At 36.8% G+C, this 22,572-nt stretch overlaps 1 protein-coding gene across 1 annotated transcript in view; it reads left to right on the top strand.

The window, feature by feature from the left end:
* Positions 1–214: 214 nt before the first annotated feature.
* Positions 215–22,572, top strand: part of Cysltr1 (cysteinyl leukotriene receptor 1) — a gene marked incomplete at its 5' end in the record, with an annotated part of 43,645 nt that continues 21,287 nt past the window's right edge. Inside the window, 1 exon segment of the mRNA NM_001172941.2 lies at positions 215–298.

The raw sequence follows: 22,572 nt of genomic DNA, 5'->3' as shown, positions 1-22,572 counted from the left end.
CTGTAATCTAAGAGCCTCCCCCTATTTCAAATGCAAAAATGAATGAAGAGTTAAAAAGAGTCACAAATTTTAATGACTAGCCCCAAATCTGTCAGTAAAGTTTTGATGTCCCATCACAAACTCTGAATCTGTACCTAAGGCTGCTAAGTTTTGTGATCCTCTTGTACTGCTGCTAAGATCATTAACTTCCTTTTCAATCTTATAATTTCCACTTAGGCATCCTCCGACATTACAACATAAGAAACACTGACGACCATAGTAAAGAACATTTGTGAAGGATATTACTTTGCTCAAAGAGGTATGGTCCCCTTTTCAAAATGAATCTTGCTTTTTTATCTTGAAGTTATCTTAACAAAGATTCCATCACCATCTTTACTAAAAATAAAATCAATTATGTTTATGTTTATTGCTTACTTTCATTAATCAATTAATGACTCACTTGTCTTGTGCTAAGATGTTTCTCCTTATACTGAATTACAGTTTCACATTTCTGAGTTACTTTTCATCCGAGTTTAAAGACAGAAATGGATTTTAGGCATCTTATGTTTCCAAAGAAATCCTCTGTATTCATCTAGTGGGGTTCATATTACTGAGGGATCACAGTAAATTATGTAAAAGTAAATTAAATGTTGCTTCAGACAGATCAAACCATCATCTCTGGAATGAGACTTATGTTCTCCACCCCTCTAAGATGCAATACCTCTTTTTAAGTATTCCAATCTTCTTTTTTAGAGCTTAACATATATCACTGACTTGACTTATTTGTAATTAAATAATTCAATCTAAGTACTGAAATTAACAGAAAAGATTATTTTGGTCTATAAAGGCTGGGGGCTTAGGAAAGGAACTAAACATAATTTATTTCTTTGTATATTTTTATTATATTTACAAATTTTATTTGGCATCTTCATTCAAATATCTGAGAGCTTCAAATTTATTTTAGTATATAACAGATTAAAATATTCAGCTTTATCTCTCCTGCTGTGGGAGATAAATACCTAACACCCACAAATGAAGGAAGAGTTTTGATTTGCCTTACTGCTTTAGAAGATATAGACCATAATCAGGTAGCTGCAAGGAAGAAATGTAGATATGCATAATGAAGCAAAACTGCTCAGTTCATGGCAGAAAGGAAATAGAGCAGGGGAAAAATAGTCTCATTTCACAGAAGATGGTTTGATTTGTCTGAAACAGCATTTAATTTACTTTTACATAATTTACTGTGATCCCTCAATAATATGAACCCCACTAGATAGAGCAGAAAGAATGAGACCTTGAGCCAGATATAGTATCTAAATTCATACCTCAACAGCTGGGCATGGTGGAGCACATCTGTAATCTCAGAACTCAGGAGGCTGAGGCAGGAGGATTGCCACAAATTTGAGGCCAGCCTGGGCAAAAAGTGAGTTCAAGGCCAGACTGAATCATACAGTGAAATGCTGACTCAAAAAAGACCAAAAAAATCTTTAAAAATCCATACCTTCATTATTTACCCAGACACACCCAGAATTGTACTTTCATAACCCCCTAAGTGACTCACAAGTCAATCAAGTTGACAATCCAGCTTAAATGTCACATTCAATTCTTTCTCAGTTTGACAGCCAAACATATCTCCTTTAGTCATACTTAATCTATAAAATATGACAAGGTAATAATTCTACCTAACATGATACAACTATCATATGTTCAACCAAGACTTCACTAATGTTCTCCCCAAAGTCTCAACAATTCCATCATTGTTCAAAAGTTCAAGACAAAAGTCTTCCTTGAGACTCATAGGACATTCTTAGCTCTGAACTGCTATAAAATTCAAAAAGCAAATTACATATTCTCAATATACAATGGCACAGGGTAAGCATTCCCATTCCAAAAAGGAGTGCTGAGGAACTGGAAGTCTCTGTTTCCTACAGCTTCTTCAGGTGGAGGGAGCCATAAACCCTGCCTATTGGGGATTATGTGCTCTCCAACTACCTTTTGGTGCCATGGTTCACTGGCTGGGTTAAAAAAATGTCAGAAGATAATGAAAGAGACTATGGTTGAGAGTGGGTTTAAATTATTAAACAGGGGCTGGGGATTTAGCTCAGTGGCCTAACTGTCTGCCTGGCAAAGTCAAAGTTGTGAGTTTGATCCCCGGTACCAAAAAAAAAAAAAATTATTAAATGTCTGAGAGCCATAACCTTAGCAACATAACCCACATAATGGGTATAATTAAAAACAGGTACCCATTTAAACTGTGGTGAATTAGGGTCATTAGTGACTCTACTTATCTTTATCCAGAACAATACTTGAGTTTGCTTTTTGAAGAGGAGCCTCAGGTCTTTCACAGATTCTCAGGAATAGCTTTCTACTTACTCCTGTAAAAATTCTAGTGACCTTTTCCCATGGAGTTTTTAACAGCTTGTGACTGCATTTCCTGAAGAGAGTCCAGCATGGTTCCTCAGGACCTGTAAATGAGGCTAGGGCCTTTAAGGGCTGCAGGACTATCCCCTTCTTTTTAATGATACCAAAAGTTTATTTGAAAAATGTGAGGTGAGTGGGTATAAAACAAACCACCTCTGTGGAGTGAACTTGAGCCAAAGAGAAAAAGAAGGTAAAAGCAAATATAAAAGTACATGCTGCATTTGAGGAATGTTGTATGGGCTATTGTAGGAATTCACAATAGCAGCTCCCAGTGGCATCCAATCTTCTTTTATGCCATGTATATTTGATTGGAGCTCACAAGAAGTTCTACATATAGGGTTCTAGCATTGCCTTAGGATCTTATAATTGCCATGTCCCATCCATTTTCTCCAATCAGTTTGCCATTCCTTATCTCCTATATCATTTGTCCTTGAGAGACATAAATTCTGTAAATTTTTATGGAGTTCTAAAAGAATGAAAGCCTCTGTCTTTTATAGCTTCTCCCAGCTGGAAGAGGCTGTAGACCCTACTTACTATGGATCATGCACTCTCCAACTACTTTGAGGTGTGGTTTATGACTGGGTTGAGAGAAATAAAACATGTCAGAAAATAATGATGAAAAAGTGACCCTCAGAATGCCTATTACACAGGAGAAAGAAAATTTATGATTATCCCAGGTATGAGGACCAGGTCAGACCCTTGTGATTCCTGTAGAGAAGAATGTATGTTGAAGTATATCAGCTAAATTATCAAAAGTCTAAGATCCAAGGCCTTAATGAGGTCTTTTCTACTTATCTGTAGCAGCACCAAAGTCTTGTTTTTTGAAGAGAAATATCAAATCTTCCAGAGGTTCACAGGAGTAGATCTTTCTTTTTGAGTGGTCATGTTCTTTATACAGTTCAGGTGGGTCCACGTTTAATCCAGAAAGATGAATACAAGTATCTATCTCTGACACCTTTACTGCAATGAATGTTGTAATAATCATTGAAAATGGGCATTTCCATTTTGGATTTATTGGTCTGTTGGTGTTCCCACTCTCTAAGATTTTACAAGCACTTGGTCACCAGGGAAGACACGAGGTTGTATCCCTGGACCAGGAACTGGCCATATTCTCCATACGTTTGGGTAGCTCCATACATTCTGGGCTATAATTAGCCCAGATTGATGAGATATTCTAAGAGTCTTATAGTATCTGGATCTACTATCATATCAGAGGATAGAAATAACCTTTTAGCATCTCAAATGAACTCAAAGTTGACCCAGTTTGGGACAATTATAAACTTTCATGAGTGGTACAACTTTCTGGTTGGTACTGTTACCAACCAGAGCCAAAATTCACTGGCCTCTTGGCAAAGTTTTGTCAGGCCTTGCTTCAAGGTCCTGTTGGATCTACTTTTCCAGAATATTGAGGGAACCTAGTGGAGTGAACATGGTGCTTTATTCCTAAAGCCCTGGCCACTCTCTATTTGGGAGGTAAAAGGTTTGTTGTCACTCTGGAGATACTTGGGTAGTCCAAATCTAGGGATTATTTCTTTAAGTACCATGACTAGTCCTGTATTCTTTTCTGAAAGAGTAGGAAAGGCTTCTATCCATTCTTAAAAAGTGTCAACTAAAGTTGACATCTGCTTAAATATTTAACATGGTTGCAAATATGTAAAGTCTAATTGCCAGCTTTCTACAGAATAGGTCCCTTTCCTCTGTTTGGTTTTAATAAAGTAGGTGGTTTGGGCTTGCCTGGATTGTTGTAAGCACAAAATTGGCAAGGTTTGCAGACCCATTTGGTTAGCTAATCCTGTGAAAACTCTAGTGAACATTTACAAGGTATCATCTCTTCCCAAATAGAAGGAATTATGAGGCATTTTATAGCCTTTCAATGTATCTCTTGGCAAAGAACTAGTTTGTGTCCTAAATACAACCAGAACCCCTTTTAAATTCCTTATCCTAAGGACCATTTATTCTCTTCAGAGGTATAGATGGATTTTAATGGTTCTTTAGGAATCAGAAAAAAAGGCTAGAGTATTATGGGGCTATAGAGCTGCTCTTATCTCCCTATCACACTTTTGATTTCTTTTTTAATTTTAAAAACAAAAAAATTAAAAAGATGATACAGAATTTCAAAACAAAATAACAAGAGATAAATAATGGTTAATACATTTCATACTGTTATCTACAAAGTAGTTATTCAGATTACAAGATACAAAAATGAACAATTGAAAAAACAGAAATCGCAATCCATTTTTTGATGAACTAAGAGATTAGTAATATAATTATCTATCATCTATATGTATATGTGTGTGTGTGTGTGTGTGTGTGTGTGTGTATTCTTTTCCCTTCTTTCTTTTCTCCTTTCCCCCAGACCAGTTGTTGTTCCTTTTGAGCAGCTTCTTCCTATTTCTCATTATATATTTTACATTTTGGATCCTATTTACTCTTTCATTTTTTACCTTAGGAAGACAATATGACATTCATACATGTTAGTCTGATTTTTGAGTATGACCTCAAATTGCATCCATTTACCAATTAAAACCTCAAGTTTATCTTTTTTATAGCTAAGTAGTACTACATTGTATAAAAATATCACATCACTTTTATCCATTGCTTGGTAGATAGACATTTGGGTTGTTTCCAAGATTTAGCTATTACAAATTGTGCTGTTATAAACATGGGTGTACATATTAAAAACATATAATGTTTTTAAATCTTCTAGGAAAATACCCAGAAGGAAAAGAACTGGATGAAATGGAATCTCTCATTCTATTTTTTTAAAAAGAGAATGAACCAAAATAAAACAGATCAGAACAAAACAATACAATTAACACAGGACTTCAAAACAAAGCAACAGAAAATCAAAAACAGTTACCATGTCTTGTTTTCTTCAAAATAGTTGTCTATATCTTCACACAAGACAAAATAGAAAAAAAACCATTGAAAACAAAAGAAATAAAGCATTACAGGCATTCAAAACCAGATAATAAGAAAAATAACAATGACTATTATAATATCTCTTATCTTCAAAATAGCTGACCATACCGTCATATATTTGAAATTAAATAATATAAAACAGGCTAAAACCAATCAAAACAAGGAATAAAAGTGTTAGTGGGCTTCACAACAAGATTATGGTAAATCATCAATGGCTACCATAATATCTCCTTTTATTCAAAGTAGCTGATCACACAATCAAAAGTAATAAAATCAATTCTTTTTTTATTTAAGAAAAAAACAGAAAAGTGTACAAGTAATACAAAATTTAAAAAATAAGCAGTAAGAAATCACTAGTTAATAGATTACATATTCTCATCTTAGAAATAGTTGTTCAAATTACAAAATTGAAGCATATAAAGTGGACTTTCAAACAGTGAGAGCGCAAACAGTTTTGTTCAATGATGAAAAAAATCGGTAATATGGTTATCTATCTTATACACTTAAACATATATGCAGTTATAACCTTTAGAGCACTTTCTTTTCTTTTCTTTTGTACAATGACAATTACACATTTTGGGTTTCATTACTTTCACAGTTCTTATTACTTTTTTGAAGAGAGTAAAACCAAATGCGACATATCAGAACAGAGTCAGTCAAATCAAAAGGATGGACATAATAGATAATGTAAAAACAAAATACAAGGTGATCAACAATGGTGACCAAACTGCCTCTTGCTATTTTAAGAAGAATTGATAGTTATTATAAAATTGAACAAAGCAGTAAAGAATAAAACCAAAGCACTGGAGACATTATAGGACTTTAAAAGAAGATAATACTCAACCAGAATGGGCATCATAATGAATCTTATTATCTGCACAGTTTTGCCTATACTTTTGAACTTGGTGCTATCAAGCAAAGCAGAATAGGGGAAAATCAGTCAAAACAAGATGGTGAGGGCAATACGGGATTTCAAATCAAGTTAATAGGAAATCAAAGTAGGTTACTATAATGTATCCTGCTATTTTTTATTGATTTTTCCCTTAATTAAAAAAATAAAAAGAAAAAAGTAAATAATTTAAAAAGGGGGGGATTGAGATAAAAGAGGGCATAACAACAGAACAGTGCAGGTCAAACCATAACCATTTAAGCAAAATAGTGTTTCACCACAAGATATCCTGACATAAAAACAGTTACCATAGTATCTCTTTCCTTGAAATCTTTGAGTATAACTTTGTATACTGTAGCACCTATCAAGACACTATAAAACCATTCAAGAGAATGACATTATTAGGAAGATACAGATTGGTAATTGGTATTTAGAACCAATTAACAGAAAATGAACAATGGTTTCTGTATAATCTCCTTGTCTATAAAATTTTTTAATTATATTATCATATATAATAAAATCCAATAAGATACAACCTTTTAAGACCAGTGGAGACAGAAGAATACAAGTTTGGTGGACTTCAAAACAAGATGATACTAAATTAGCACTAGCTATTACGATGTCTTGTTTTCTCCAAAATAGCTGTTCCTACCATCCAATCCTCTCTGCCTCATTTCTGTTGAGCTCTTTTTCTGTCATTTGTTGTCAGTTTGTCTTCTTCATTTTGCTTTCTGCTCCATTCATTGTGGCATTTCTGCCACTATTTCTGGAATCTTGGTATTTTCCTTTTTTAGAATATCCTGCAGTATTCCCTGTAGAGTTGAATTCGTGGTTGCAAATTCCCCTAGTTCCTCTTTATCCTGGAAGCACCTTGTTTTTCTGTAAATTTCTAGGGACCATTGTGCAGGATATATCAATCTTGGCTGGAGGTTATTATCTTTCAAAGCCTGAATTATTTCCTCCCAGACTCTTCGTGATTTGATGGTTTTTGCTGAGAAGTCTACTGTAATTCTGATTGGTGTTCCCTTGTAAGTGATCTGTTTCTTGTCTCTGATGGCTTTTAATATTCTGTTCTTATATTGGATTCCTGGAATTTTGATTATTATATGCCTGGGTGTAGCTGTCTTTGAGTTGTAGGTGGCTGGGGTCCTGTATGCCTCATACATCTGAGTATCTTTACCATTTGCTAAATTAGGGAAATTCTCTTGGATTATTTCTGTGAATAGCTTTTGTAGTCCATTTGTTTGTGTCCCTACTTCTTCTTTTATGTTCTTAATTCTTAAGTTATAGATCCTCTTAGCATCTTCTAGCCTTATATTGTTGCTGTTTGGGTTTTTTTGTTGTTATTTTTAAGAAGTTTTTCATTTCATACTCCCATATTACAAATCTGCCCTCCAGTTCAGATAATCTATCCTTAGTTTCTTTCAAGCTGTTATGCCAGTTTTTGATAGAGTTTTTAGTTTCCTGGTAATCTCTTTGAACCTGCTTCATGTATTCTATGTTTTCTCTATTTTCTCCATCAAAGAATTCTCCCCTTTTTCTCTGTTCTTCCATTCCACCATCTGTTTTTTCTTGGGTGGTGCTTAGCATTTCTCTAACTATTCTACTTATATCTTGCTTCAGGTCATTAATAACTTCATTCCTGATGTCGTCTATGAGGCTCTGAAGATAGTGCTTTATGTCTATTGGTGCCGTGTCTGATATTGCATGTTTCTCAGGATTGGGGGCCGAGGACCCTTTCTTGTTGCTCCCTCTTCCCGTATTTTTTGTTCCTTTTATACAAGTGAATATAGGAGGCAGTTTCTTTCTTTGTTGGTTACAGTTTGTTTGAATTGTGTGGTTTCTTTCTTTGTCATTTACAGTTTGTTTGAATTGCTCTGGCTAGGTGTTCCCACCCATTGCAATATACTAGGGAGACAGAGACCTGGGCAGCCTATGCTGGGCCCGCCCCTCCAGGTCAACCTAACAAAGGCTTCATTGCTAGGGTGCACCTCCAGGCACTGAGACCTGGTTTTGGCTAGCCTACTGGGTCTTAGTCAGTGGCATCATGCAGGTCAGACACTCCCTACCAATCATGTTTGAGAGGGGAATATGTGACTGAAGTCACTGCAACAAACTGTTCTGGCTAGTCTGCCCAGTCTCAGTATGTCCTTTGCTGAAGCCTCCTATGGAATGGTCCCCGATCCACTCACTCACCACAGGTCAATGCAGAGCTCCCGGCCAGTCCTGCTCTCAACTCCATTCACCACTTCCCATTCTCAGAGCTTTCGTGCCTCTCTCCTTGCTGCACTGATTGGGACACAGCAGCAGCTGCAGGAAATTCAAATTGCAGCTTCCAGTGGCTCGGGGTCCAGCTTCCACGCTGAGACCTTATCTGTCCCTGTTATATCACCAGGATTGTGTTTCCAGTTGATTTCTCTTAGTTTAGTTCATTCCTGGGTCGGCAAAGTATATCTCCCCTTGCTTAGGATTTCTTGCCCGGCACCATTCCTGGATTTTAAGTGCAGTTTCTCAGAGAGCCTCCGAGGCTGCTGCTATCTATCCACCATGTTCTCCCAGAAGTCCCATAAAATCAATTCTTTTAAACACTTTAAGAGATGTTCTAAGCATGTATAAACCTATATATTTACATATATCCTTTATGTATTAGAGGGAAAAATAAAAAAAAATTGCTAGCAAACAAGAAACAAAAGAAAAAGTAATTAACAATAACAAAGAGCCCAGAACAATGACAATATAAGCTTTCAAAACAAGGTGGTAGAAACATAAATAAGGTGGTTATTTTGCATAGTTATTTTCAAAAGAATTGTTCAGACTACCAGATATAAATGTGCAAATTTATCTAATTATATGAATGGCAACTGTTTAGTTCCAAGAACTAATAGAATTAGTACCATAATCATCTTAGCTAGCTTAAGTGTGTATATACAAATATATATATATTTTTTCCTCCCTTGTTTTATTTCTTGTCCAGCCTTCTGTTGGACAAGTTGGTTTCCTTCTGTTGTTCTGGAAATTGTAGTCATTTTTATCTCTTTCTAGTATGTCTTTCAATAATTTTTCTAGGATTGGTTTGGTAGATACATGTTTCCTCAGTTGTTCTTTGTCATAGAAGTATCTTGTTTCTCCATTAAATTTGAAAGACAGTTTTTCTGGATACATCAGTCTGGATTTAAAGTTGTTTTCTTTTTGGCTTGAAATACTTCACTCCAAGCTCGTCTTAACCTGAAAGTTTGGTGCTGAGAAGTCTGCCATCATTCTAATAGGCTTTCCTTGATGAGTCATGTCTTTTCTCTAACAGCTTTTAGTATTCTGTTTTTATGCTATATGTGTGGGATCTTAATTATTATATGTCTGGATGTAGATGTATGTTGTTTATGACTGTTTGGTGTTCTATAGGCCTCACTTATTTGTATGTCAGATGTTTTCCCCATGTTTGGGAAATTTTCTGCTATTACTTCTGTGAACAGCTTAGTTGTGTCCTTTGAGTTGTCTCCTACATCCTCACTGATGCCCATCAATCTTACATTGTTTCTCTCAGCATCATCTTGAAGCTGCTGGACTGTCATTTCATGTTGCTTTGTTGTTTTTATAAATTCTACCTTTTCATGATTACTGTCTGCAATCTTGTCCTCAAGGTCTAAAATTCTATCCTCAGCTTCATTTAAATGATTTTGCCAGCTTTCAATAGAAATTTTGTTTCTTGAATATCTTTCTGAATTTGTTTCATGGGTTCTGCTTGTTCTCTACATTGTTCATTCAAAGTTTCAATCAATTTCCCATGCTCCTATATTTTTATCTATTTCTTCCCTAGCTATGTTGAACAAATTCTTTACTAAGGTTATTTCTGTCTTTACATAAGACATTACTTCTAATTTGATTTCCTCTGTAGTATCATGGATTTTTTTCTTAGTTCATTTGCTATATTTTCAGAGATTTCTAGTGCATGACTTTTAAAGCCCTCTATTTCACTGTTGCCTGTCCTTGCACCTGATGGACTAGATGTTTGAGATTGCATCTTGCCTTTTCATTTTGTCATTTTTACCTTCTGGGTCAATATCTGTTTATTTAATCCCAATAGTCACAATTGTCAGCAGTATATCTCCTAGGGCCTTACTGTGTGGTTGATATCTGCCAGATTGTTGGGTACCAGTGACCAGAACCTGCCAGGGTCCTCTGTTGGGGTGAGGGACCACCAAGTCTCCAGTCAAACCAGCACTACAAGTCCACTGCAGTTCAATGTTCTGGGAGGGAGAGTGGGAGCCAAATGTTCAGAGCAGTGCTTGGTTTAAAAGATGGGGAGGGTAACTGAGGGACAAGTGGGTCAAGCCAGTGTGAGTGTGTCAGTCCTCTCTGGGTCAGCACATGAAAGGAGCATGCTGGGTCACACGCATGGCACAGCAGCCTGAGCCAGGAAGGAGTGCAGCAGTCCTCATCTGTGCAGCTGCAGTGGCCCGGCTCAGCTGCCCAAACCGGGGTGGAACTTGGCGGTCTTTCTCCATACAGCAGTGAAAGGGGGTGCTGAGGCATGCAGACATTCCCAGAAGCCCGAGCCAAGGCAGAGCTCAGTGGTTTTACTCTGCCTAGTACTGGAGGAGGCACCAGGGAACTCCCAGCTGCCCAAGCCATGGCATAGCCCAGGCTGAGCTCAGTGGTTTTCCTCTCTGAGCAAAACTGGGGGGAGGTAGGAGGGGGAGGGAAGGTCAAAGGCATGCCCAGCAGTCTGAGCTGGGGTCGAGCTCAGTGGTAATCTTCCATGTGGTGGCAGCAGGGGTTAAGTAGTTTCTTTGACTTTCACAATTTTTATTCAAGATTTTGGATCTTATTTACTGGTTCAGTTTCTTATCCTAGGGAGACAATATTGTATTTTAAACATGTGCTTGATTTATTTCACTTATGAGAGTGGTCTCAATTTGCATTGATTTACCTATAAAAGCATCAGTGTGATCCTTCTTTATAGCTGAGTAGTATCCCATTGTATAAAATGACCACATCTTTTTGAGCCATTCCTCAGTTGATGGGCATTTAGATTGCTTGCAAGAGTTGGCTATTACAAATTGTGCTGCTACAAACATGGGTGCACATATATCACTGTGGAATGATGTTTTCCATTCCTCTGGGAATATGCCCAGAAGTGAAATATCTGGATCAAATGGGACTTCCAAGCCCAGCTTTTTGAAAAACCTCCAGGCTGACTTCCAGTGATTGCACCAGTCTACATTCCTACCAATAGTGCATAAGAATTCATTTTTCCCCACAGCCTCTCCAGCATTTGTTACTGGTTGTTTTCTTGATCTTGGTCACTCTTTCTGAAGTGAAATGGAATCTCAGTGTGGTTTTAATTTTCATTTCTCTAATGGCCAATATGCTTAACATTACTCCATGTATTTATTTGCTATTTGTATTTCTTCAGCTGAGAAATGTGTATCCAGATGCCCATTTTTGGATTGAGTCTTTGAATTTTGGGGGTCTGATTTTTAAATTCTTTATATGTTTTAAATAGAAAGCCTTTGTCTAAGGATCAGTTGACTAAGATTTTTTCAAAATTCATGAGTTTCCTTTTCACTCTGTTTTGACATGCAAAAGCATTTTAATAAGATGACATTCTGATTGTTAATTCTGGGAAGTATCTCCCATGCAGTTTGATTTTCGTTCATGAATTCTCTGCCTACTCCTATGTATTCAAGGTTTCTACCTACTTTGTCCTCCAGTAGCTTTAGTATTTTTGTTTTAATATTTATATCTTTGATCCTTTTTTATTTTAAAGATGAAAAAACAAAAAAAAATAAAACGGAAGAAAATCAATAATCAAAATAAACCAGAATAATTGATACCGGACATCCAAACCTTTTGAAATCAACAATAGTTACCACAATGCCTTTGTTGTCTTCAAAATGCTACAAATACCACCTTCAGACATATTAAAAATTTCACAGAACAGGATAAAATAGAAGCAACAAAAACAAAACAAGAATGCAACCTCAAAACAAACCAGTAGTAAATAAGATGGCTTCCATAACATGTCTTGCTATCTTTCAAACAGTTGTTCACACCATCAGAATTAACATAAACAAAACAAAAGAGTATAAACCCAATCCAGAAGAAAAAAACAATGAAAATGATGTGGTTTAGGGGGTGGGGAAACTCCTCCCTGTAGGTCGTGAATCTTTCCCTCTGCAGTCTGCAAGTGGCACTGACACACAGAGAGAGGCGTGGGTCTGGCTCTCTGTGAGCCAGCAGCACCCTGCACATAGTGCTGAAATCCAAGCGGGGATCCCAAGGGGCCTGATTCTCTCCCTTCACAGTCCACAAATGGCACTGTCTTGCAGGGAGAAGTTTGGATCTGGCTCTCCATAAGCTGGCAGCAGCCCATGCGTGGCACTGGTTTACAGGCAGGGATCTCCTCCCATGGGGCCTGGTTGTCTTCCTCCCCAGTCTGTGAATGGTACTGACTCACAGAGAGAGGCTTGGGTCTGGATCTCTGCAAAACAGCAGCAGCCTGCACAGGGCACTGGAAGCCTGGTGAGGATCTCCTCCCATGGGGCCAGGTTCTCTCCCTCCCCAGGCTGTGAATGGTGCTGACTCACCGATAGAGGCTTGGGTCTGGCTCTCCCCAAGCCAGCAACTTCCCACACATGGTGCTTGTATCTGGGGGGAGGGGATCTCCTTGCATGGGACCTAGTTCAGTCTTTCCAAATGGCACTGACTCACAAGAGAGGCTTGCATATGTCTCCTTTGATCCATTTTGTATTTAGTTTAGTGCATGGATTTAGGCATGGGTCTACTTTTAGTTTTCAGCATATGGAAAGCCAGTTTTTTCCAACAACACTTATTAAAGAGGCTATCTTTCTTCTTCTATTCTTTTTTTTAAATTTTATTTAAGGAGAAAAAAACAGTGAAAGGGTACAAGTTATACAGATTTACAGAAAAAAATGAACAGTAGGAAATCACTAGTTAATGGATTACATATTGGCATCTTAGAAATAATTGTTCAAGTCACAAAATTAAAGCTTGTAGAGTGGACATTCCAACAATGATACTGCAAACAGTTCTGTTCAATGATCCAATAAAACTCTGTGATATCATCTTTCTTCTTGTGTACTTCTTTGGGCCCTTTGTCAAAGATAAGGTGGCTGAGTGTGTTTATAGTTGTAGTTGTATCTTCTAATGTATTCAATTAATCTTCAGGTATATTTTTAGTCCAGTACCATGCTGATCTTATCACAGTAGCTTTGTATCATAACTTCAAGTCAGAGATTGTGATGCTTCCTGCCTTGCCTTTGTTGCCCAGGATTGCCTTTGCTATTCTAGGTCTCTTCTGCTTTCAGAAGAATTTTAGGAATTATTTCTTTAGATATGTGTAGTATGCTAATGGAATTTTGATTGGAATTTCACAAAATCTGTATAACAATTTTGTAGGAATGGCCATTTTCTCAGTATTTGTTCTTCCTAGCCATGAGCAAGAAATTTGTTTTCATTTTCAGACGTCCTCTTTGATTTGGCCTTTAGTTTTCTTTATTGGTTGGGTCTTTCTTTGGTTTTAGAATTAGGGTAAACCTTGCTTCCAGGAATGAGGAACAATGGCTTCCCTTTCATCTTTATTGAAGAGTTTCAGGAGTGTTGGCATTAAGCCTTCTTTGAGTTTCTTGTAGAATTCAGCTGTGAATCCATCACTCGGGCCTTTCTTGTTGGTAAGGTCTTAATTACATTAAATTAAGTGATTCAGTAGTTTTACATCTTCTGGATCCAGCTTTGGTAATTTATATGTTTCTAACAACCTTTCCATTTCTTCTGTGTTATCAAACATATAAGAGTTAGGGTTTTCAAAGTAGACATTGACAAACTTCTTCATTTCCACAGAGTCTGTAGTGATTTTGCCCTTTTCATTTCTTATTGCTTGAGTTTATCTTTCCATTTTGTAATAAGGTTGATATTAGCTTATCAATTTTATTCTTTCAAAGAATCAATTCTTTCATTTCTTAGTTCTTTGTATTGTTTTCTTACTCTCTGCTGTGTTAATTTCTGCTCTACTCTTTATAATTTCTTCCCTTCTTTTGACTGTGGCTTTGACTTGCTCTTCTTTTCCTAAGTGTTTTAGGTGTAGCATGAAGTCATATGCTTCTGTTTGTTCTGTTTTCCTGATGTGGAAACTTAGCACGATAAGTTTCCTTCTGAGGACTGCTTTCATTGCCCCCCCAGAACTCCCCAAGTTAGGGTTAGGGTTCTGGTAAGTTTTATTTCTATTTTCATTGGCTTGTAGATATTTAATTTCTTCTTTAATATCTGCTGTAATCCATTGATTGCTCAAGAGCATGTTATTTAATTTCCATGTGCTTATGGAGTTTTTGCAGTTTCTTTTGTCATTAATTTCTAGTTTCATTATGCTATGATCAGATACTATGCATGGGATAATTTCAGTTCTTTTCCATTTATTTATACATGTTCTATGGGCTAGTATATGGTCTATTTTAGAGAATGCCTCATGTGAAGCTGAGAAAAATGTATATATTCTGATGTTGGATGGAACCTGTGTACACATCTACTAAGTTCATACATTCACAAGTGTGACTCAATTCTGTTATTTTTTTGCTACTTTTCTGTCTAGTTGATCTGTCTCTTTCTGTCAGTGTGGTATTAAGGACTCCTGTTATAATTGTGTTATTGCTTATTTGAGTTTTCATTTTTATTAATATTTGTTTTATATAGCTGGGTGCTCCCATAGTCGGTGCATATATATTGAAGATTGTTATCACTTCCTCTTGAAGTTTTCCCCTAACTAATATGTAGTGACCTTGTTTATCCCTTTTAATCTTTCTTGGTTTGAAGCTCATATTGTCTGCAAACAAAATAGCTACCTCTGCTTGTTTTGGGGTTCCTGTTACATGAAGTATTGTTTTTCATCTTTGGCCTTTCAGTCTATGAATTTCCTTTTGGTTTAGATGGGTTTCTTGTATACAGCATATGGTTGGATATTGTTTCTTGATCCATTCTACCAGTCTGTTTCTTTTAATTGATGAATTGAGGCCATTTACGTATATGGTTATAAATGATATATATTAGTCTTTTTGTCATGTTATCTTTCTACTGTTGATCATTACCTTTGCCTCTGTTTAATTTTTTGTCTTTCTTAGTGGTTTTTTTATGTTGATGTTCTTGAAGTCATAGCAATCTGTATGTCTATCTAGAATATCTCTCTGTATTCTTTGCAGCATTGCTTTGGTAATCATCAGGTTCTTCAGCTGTTCATTGCTATGGAAGTATCTTATATCTCCATCAATTTTGAAAGACAGTTTTTCAGGGTACATCAATCTGGGTTGGAAGTCAATAACCTTTAGGTTCTGAAATACTTAATTCCATGTTTTTCTTGACTTCATTTTTTGTACTGAGAAGTCTTCCACGATCCTGATGGGCTTTCCTTTATAGGTGATCTGTCTCTTCTTTCTAACACCTTTTAATATTAATATTGTGTTCTTATGTTGAATTTCTTGGAGGTTGATTATTATATGTCTGGGTGTAGATTTATTTTGGTTATGCCTAATTGAAGTGCTATATGCTTCAAATATATGTAAGTCACTTTCTTTCCCATGGTTGTGAAATTTTCAGCTACTATATCTGCAAATAGTCTTTTTATACTATTTGTGTTGTCATCTTTTTCATTTACACTTATCCATGTCACATTGTTTTTCTTTGCATCATCTTGCAACTATTGAATTGTTATTTCCTGATTCCTTATCATTTTTAAAAGATCTTTCATTTCCTGTTCAATAGCTGCAATCTTGTCTTCAAGGTCTGAAAGTCTATCATCACTTTCATTGAGTCAGTTTTGCCAGCTTTTATGAAATCTTTGATTTCCTGGATAAATCTTTGAATCTGTTTCATGCATTCTAATTCTTCCTTATCTTGTTCATTCAAGGTTTCCATCTTTTTGCAGTGTGCCTCTGTTTATTTTTTTTTTAACTATTTCTTCTTTAGGTGTGTTCAGCATTTCTTTTATTATGTTATCATTTCTTCTTTTACCTGGGAGACTATTTCTGATCTGATTTCCTTTACATCTTTGTGGACTTATTTCTTTGCTTCAGTTGCTATCGTTTCAGATGTTTCAGGTGTGAGGTTTCCATTTTTTCTATGTCCATGTCTCCTAGGCCTGTTTGAGATGGGCTGAAGGTTTAAAATTGCATTTTGCTGTTTCATTTTGTCATTTTCCTATATTCCCTTGGTGCAGCTGAATGCAAAATCTCAGTTGCTTCCTGGTTTGACAATATCTGTCAATACTGCTGGAAGTTTCCCCAGTTTAGTTGGGTTCATTATGTGGGCCTTAACAGGTCCCTAATGGCACTCAAAGGCTCCTTAAATTGTGAAGTATACTGGGCAGGCTTTCATCACACCCCATGTGATACTGTGAAACTACTTAGCTGCTTGAGTTTGCTGGGCAGGACTCTACCAGGTTCTGAGTGGCATACGAAGGCTGAACAGCTAGATGGAGTGCACGATACAGGTCTTTAGCTCATGCCATGTGGTGCACCAAAGCTCCACAACTGCTTGAGGTCACTGGGTAGGGCTTTACCGGGGTTCCAAGCCAGATGCTGAGATTGTGTGGCTGGGTGGAGTTCACTGTGCAGGCCTTCAGCCCATGCCACTGAGTGTAGGAAGTTCCCTAGCCACTCAAGTTCCCTGGGCAGGACACAGTCAGGCCCTGAGAGACCTACTGGAAGGTCTGAGTCTGATTGGAGCAGTGGGCTGGGCCATACAAGTTTCTGAGGGAGCTGCCAAGGTTGCACAGCTGGATGGGGTTTGCTCTGCAGAACTTCAGCTCATACCACTATGGGCCAGTGATTCCCTGGGCACTCAAAGTCACTGGGTAAGGCCCAGCCAGGCCCTGAGAGATCTATCCAAAGATCCACAGCTGTTAGGGGGCTCTGGGTCAGGCCCTATCAGGTTGTGAACAAAGTGCTGAGGTTGCACAGCTAGATGGACTTCACTGTGCAGGCCTTTGTCTCATGCCACTGAGGGAAGGCTATTCCCTGGGCACTTGGAGTCACTGGTCATGGTCCATCCAGGCCCTGAAGGACCTACACAAAGGTCCACAGCTGATTGGGAATGCTGGGCAAGGCCTTACCTGGTTTTGAGCAAGGTGCTGAGGTTGCACAGCTGGATGGAGTTCACTCTGTAGGACTTTAGCTCCTGGTGCTGGCGATTCTCTGGCCACTCAGCATTGCTCAGTGGGGTCCAACCAGGCCGCAGAGTACCTATATGAATATATTCAGTTGATTGGGGTGCTGAAAAAGGCCCTACCAGGTTCCAAGCCTGGTGCTGAGGTTACACATCTGGACTAGGTTCACTGTGCAGACCCTTGGCTCATGCCCCTGAGAGCAGGCCTTCCTAGTTTTTTTTCTTTTTTTAGGAATCTCCATACTGATTTCCATAGTGATTGCACCGGTCTACATGCCCAACAACAAGTTTTCCTGTTTCCCCATAACCCCCCCAACATTTGTTATTGCTTGATTTCTTGATGATGGCCATTCTTTCTAGAGTGAGATGGACTCTCAGTGTTGTTTTAAGTTGCATTCCTTGAATGACCAATGATGTTGAACATTTTTTTTACATTTACTTGAAATTTGTGTTTGTTTATCAGACAATCTCAGATTCTTATTTTTAGAATGGGTCTTTGAGTTTGGAAGGAGTGGTCTGATTTTTTTCAATTCTTTATATATTCTAGACAGAAATCCTCTGAGGGACAATTGGCTAAAGTATTTTCCCATTCTTTGGCTTGTATTTTACTCTGATGGTGACTTATTTTGATGTACAAAATTTTTTAATAAAGTGTGAGTTCAGTTGTGAATTCTTTGAAGTTGTTTGTGCAATTTGTGTTTTGTTCACGAACCCTCTGATATATGGTAGAACCCATATATCTTAGAATTCTACCTACTTTCTCTTCTAGTGGATTTAGTGTTTCTGTGTTAATATTTAGACCTTTGATTCATTCTGACTTTTGTTTAATGCATGGTGATACACATGGGTCTAGTTTTAGTCTTCAGTATGTGAAAAGCCAGCTTTTCCAGTACCATTTGTTAAAGAGGCTATACTTTCAGTGAACTTGATAGGCCTCTTTGTCAAAGATATGGTAGCTTAGTTTGTTCATAGTTGTGTCTGCATCTCCTAATTTGTTTCACCGATTCTCTAGTCTGTTGTTTTGCCAGCAAAATGCTGATTTTATTACAGTCGCTTTGTAGTATAATTTCAAGTCAGGCATTGTGATGCCTCTTGTCTTGCCTTTGCTGCCCAGGACTTCTTTTGTTATTTTAGGTCTCTTCTGTTTTGAAATGAATTTTAGGAGTATTTTCTCTAGATCTGTGAGGTATGCTAATGATGTTTTGATCAAGATTACATTAAATCTGTATAACAGTTTTGGTAGTATGGTCATTTTCACAATGTTGACTCTTGCTAACCAAGAACAAGAGATGTCTTTCCATTTTCTGAAATCCTCTTCAATATCCTTTTTTAGTGTAATGTATTTTATATATATATATATATATATATATATATATATAAAGTCCTTTATTTTCTTTGTTAATTGATTCCTAAGTATTTCATTTTTTTGGATGCTATTGTGAAAGTTATTTCTCTAAATTCTCTCTCAGTGAGTTTGTTTTCTGTTTGCAGGAATGCTATTGATTTTTGAGTGTTGACTTTGTATCCAGCTATGCTACTGAATTTGTTTATTAATTATGGAAGTTTTTAGCAGAGATTTTGGGGTTCTTCTTTGGAGAGCATCATATTATCTGTGAATCACGATAATTTTACTTCTTCCTTTCCTATCCTTATTCTTTTTATTTCTCTCTTTTCTAATTGCTCTGGCTAACATCTCCAGTACTATATTCAATAGGAAAAGTGATAGTGAACATCCTTTCTTGATCCTGATTTTAGAGTAAAATCTTTCAGGTTTTTGTCATTTAGTATGATGTTGGCTCCTGGTTTGTCATAGATGGCTTTTATCAGATTGAGGTAAAGACCATCTATTCTGATTTTCTGTAGTTTTTATCATGAATGAGTGGTGGCGTTTATCAAAAGCTTTTCATGTATCTACCAAGATAATCATGAGATTTTTGACTTTATCTCTCTTGATACAGTGTGTTACCCTTATTGATTTCTGTATGTTGAACCATCCCTGAATTCCTGGGATAAATCATACTTGGTCATGTTGTATAATCTTCTTGATGATTTGCTACATTTGGTTTGCTAGTATCTTATTAAGGATTTCTGCATCTATGTTCATTGAGGAGATTGGCCTGTAGTTCTCCTTATTGGTTGAGTCTTTCTCTGTTTTTGGTATCAGTGTAATACTTGCCTTCAGGAATGAGTTATGGAGTATTGCTTCCTTTTCAATTTCATTAGAGTTTGAGGATTATTGACATTTAAATATTCTCCAAATTTCTTTTAGAATTCAGCTGTGAATTCATCAGGACCTGAACATTTCTTTGTTAGTAATTTTTAATTACATTATCAGTTTTATTAATTGATATTGAGTTATTCAGAATTTCATCATCTTGATTGAGCTTGAGTAATTCATATGTTTCTAGGAATCTGTCTATTTCTTCTAGTTTTCACCCTGTGTGAGTAAAGATTTTCAAAGTAGGTATTGATGATCTTCTGAATTTCTCCAGGATTTATAGTAACTTCATTATTTTCATTCCGCAGTGAATGTATTTTCTTTGCTCTTCTTGATAAAGTTGGCTAGGGATTTATCAATTTTTTATTCTTTCAAAGAACCAACTATTTGATTCAGTGAATCTTTGTGTTGTTTTCTTAGTCTCAATTGCATTAATTTTTTGCTCTGGTGTTTGCATTTTTCTCTCTTCTGTGGGCTTCATGTTTGACTTGCTCTTCTTTTTCTAGAAGCTTGAGGTACAGCATTAGGCTGTCTACCTGTACTCATTCAATTTTCTGATGTGGGAACTCACTGCCATAAATTTTCCTCTTCGAATTGCATTCATTGCATCTAACATATTCTGGTATGTTGTATTTACATGTTCATTTGATTGTTAATATTATTTAATTTCTTCTTTAATTTCATTTGTAAAACATTGGTTGTTTAGAAGAGTTTTATTTAATTTCTGTGTGTTTATGGAGTTTTTGCAGTTTCTTTTGACATTCATTTCCAATTTCATTGCACAATTCTCAGATAATATGCATGGTATAATTTCAATTCCTTTGCATTTACTTACACGTGTTCTCCTAGCTAATATGTGGTCTTTTTTAGAGAGTGTCCTTTGTGCAACTTAGAAGAATGTGTATTTTGATGTCGTTGATGGAACACTCTGTAAGCATCTACTAAGTCCATTTGTTCACCTTGTCGATTCAGTTACTTTAACATTTTGATTTTTTAGGAGACTTTAGACATATCTCTTTGGGATCTCATGAAATAAATAAGAGACATACTAAAACTTATAGAATTTCCTGCTGTGTTTTACAGATGGTTATTTATTAAATTAGCAAACTTTTTTCTGGATTGCTCTATGGGCATGTAGTACCAGAAAGACATGTTAGAGTCTGTATGGATATTTAATTTTTTTTTGCCTATTCCTAATATTAATGCTCAAGTAAGTGCTATGAGCTCTGCTTTTTGAGCAGAGATCCCTGGGGGATGTTGTCCTCAATGACCCATTGTGAATTATGACTATATAACATCCCTTTTGATGTCCTTCTTGAAAAAAGTTACTTTCATCAGTGAACCACACCTCTTCAGGGTCTCCGAGGGGCATGTCACTGATATCCTGCTTGCTTGCATAAACCTGAGAGATCACTTACAAGTCCGGACAACTTCTGGTCCTGTAGGTATCAGAGAAGGAGGATTAGGAACGGTACAAATTTTATAACTTCAGAGGTGTCTGAGAGCTTGGCCTGACACTAAGAATGCCATTCCCCTGTTATTCACAAGTATCTTAGGTCTCAAGAGTTGCTCTGGCCTTAAGGGTAATCCAGACTTCTACCTAAATTTTCCTCTGTTAGCATAGATGTAGCTATTATTACCCCTTGGCAGAATGGCAATCCAGCAGGCACTCCAGCTAACATTTTTGAAAAATATGCTACTGGGAAGAGTTCTTATCCTAGCCTATGGGTCAAATCATCCTAAGCATTTCTTATATTTTCTGATATTTAAAGGAAGAAAGATTTTCTTAAGTCAGGTATTTTATTATACCATGCAAGAGGATTTCTACTTGTTGGCTAATTAGATCAGGGAGACCTGGCATAGTCCAAACAGGTAATACACATTTGGACCTTTGCCAGAATTTGAAATGTGCCCCCAATTCAGCAACCAAATCTCCTTCTAGCAAGGGAGAAGGCCACTGTGAGACAATTAAAAGCTCATGATCAATATTTGACCTTCAAAGTGACATATCAGGTCAGGAGCCAATTTATCTCTATGAGTTCTCTAAACCCAATTATGGTTATAAAACTAGCAAAGAATTTTTCAGAGAATTCAAAAGAATGAAGTAATTGAGAAGCAGCCAGCCACACGCCCACAAACCCACCTACCATCAGGGGAGACATTCCTGCTGGTAGCCAATGCTAACTGGGACAAGCAATAAACCATGCCATTTGTGCCTGCCACCCAGCATCAAGGGAACCTCAGTTCAGCCATACAGGTCCAAAGATGCACTCTTCATGTCCTACCACCTCCTTGGGAACTTAAATCCAGAGAAACACAGGTTCCTGAACCATTCCCCTATACCATGGACAGGTAGCCAATGTGAGAAGAACCTGGGACCCTATAAACTGCTTGTGTGGAGAAAGCCAGGAAAATGTCAAAACTAACTGACAAAATCTAATCTCACACCTCCAGTCTATACAGAACAAGGCCAGGACACTTAGATATAGAATAAACTGAAAGTTGTACACCTTATATTTCTGAAATGATAACAACCAAAGTGAAGAAATAACTCCATAAGGCTATAAAAGAAATCAGATGAAAAATAATATCTCAAGTAAAAGAAGAATTGACAACCATAATGAAAGAATTGTTGAGCATATCTAAAAAAGACATAATGTTTTTCAAAAGGAGTATAGAAAAGTGATGGAAACCTTGAATGAACAATGTAATAAAGAATTAGAACAATGAAAGATTCAAAGAGCTATACAAGAATTTTTTTAAACTCCTCTAAAAGCTAGCAAAACTGCTTGAACAAGGGTGAGGATAGACTTTCAGACCTTGAAGACATTATTGCAGTTGGTTATCACAAACGGAAATATCTGCTAAAAGTAATAAAGCACAACAGATCACCTAAATGAAAGTCCATCAGAATTACAGAAGACTTCTCAACACAATCAAGTCAAGAAGAGCTTGGAGTGAAGTGAAGCAAATC

This window comes from Cavia porcellus, unplaced genomic scaffold (assembly GCF_034190915.1).
Source record: "Cavia porcellus strain 051 isolate PalLab524CR breed Dunkin Hartley unplaced genomic scaffold, mCavPor4.1 scaffold_3, whole genome shotgun sequence".
NCBI lineage: Eukaryota > Metazoa > Chordata > Mammalia > Rodentia > Caviidae > Cavia > Cavia porcellus.
This window is presented reverse-complemented; position numbering and strand designations above follow the sequence as displayed.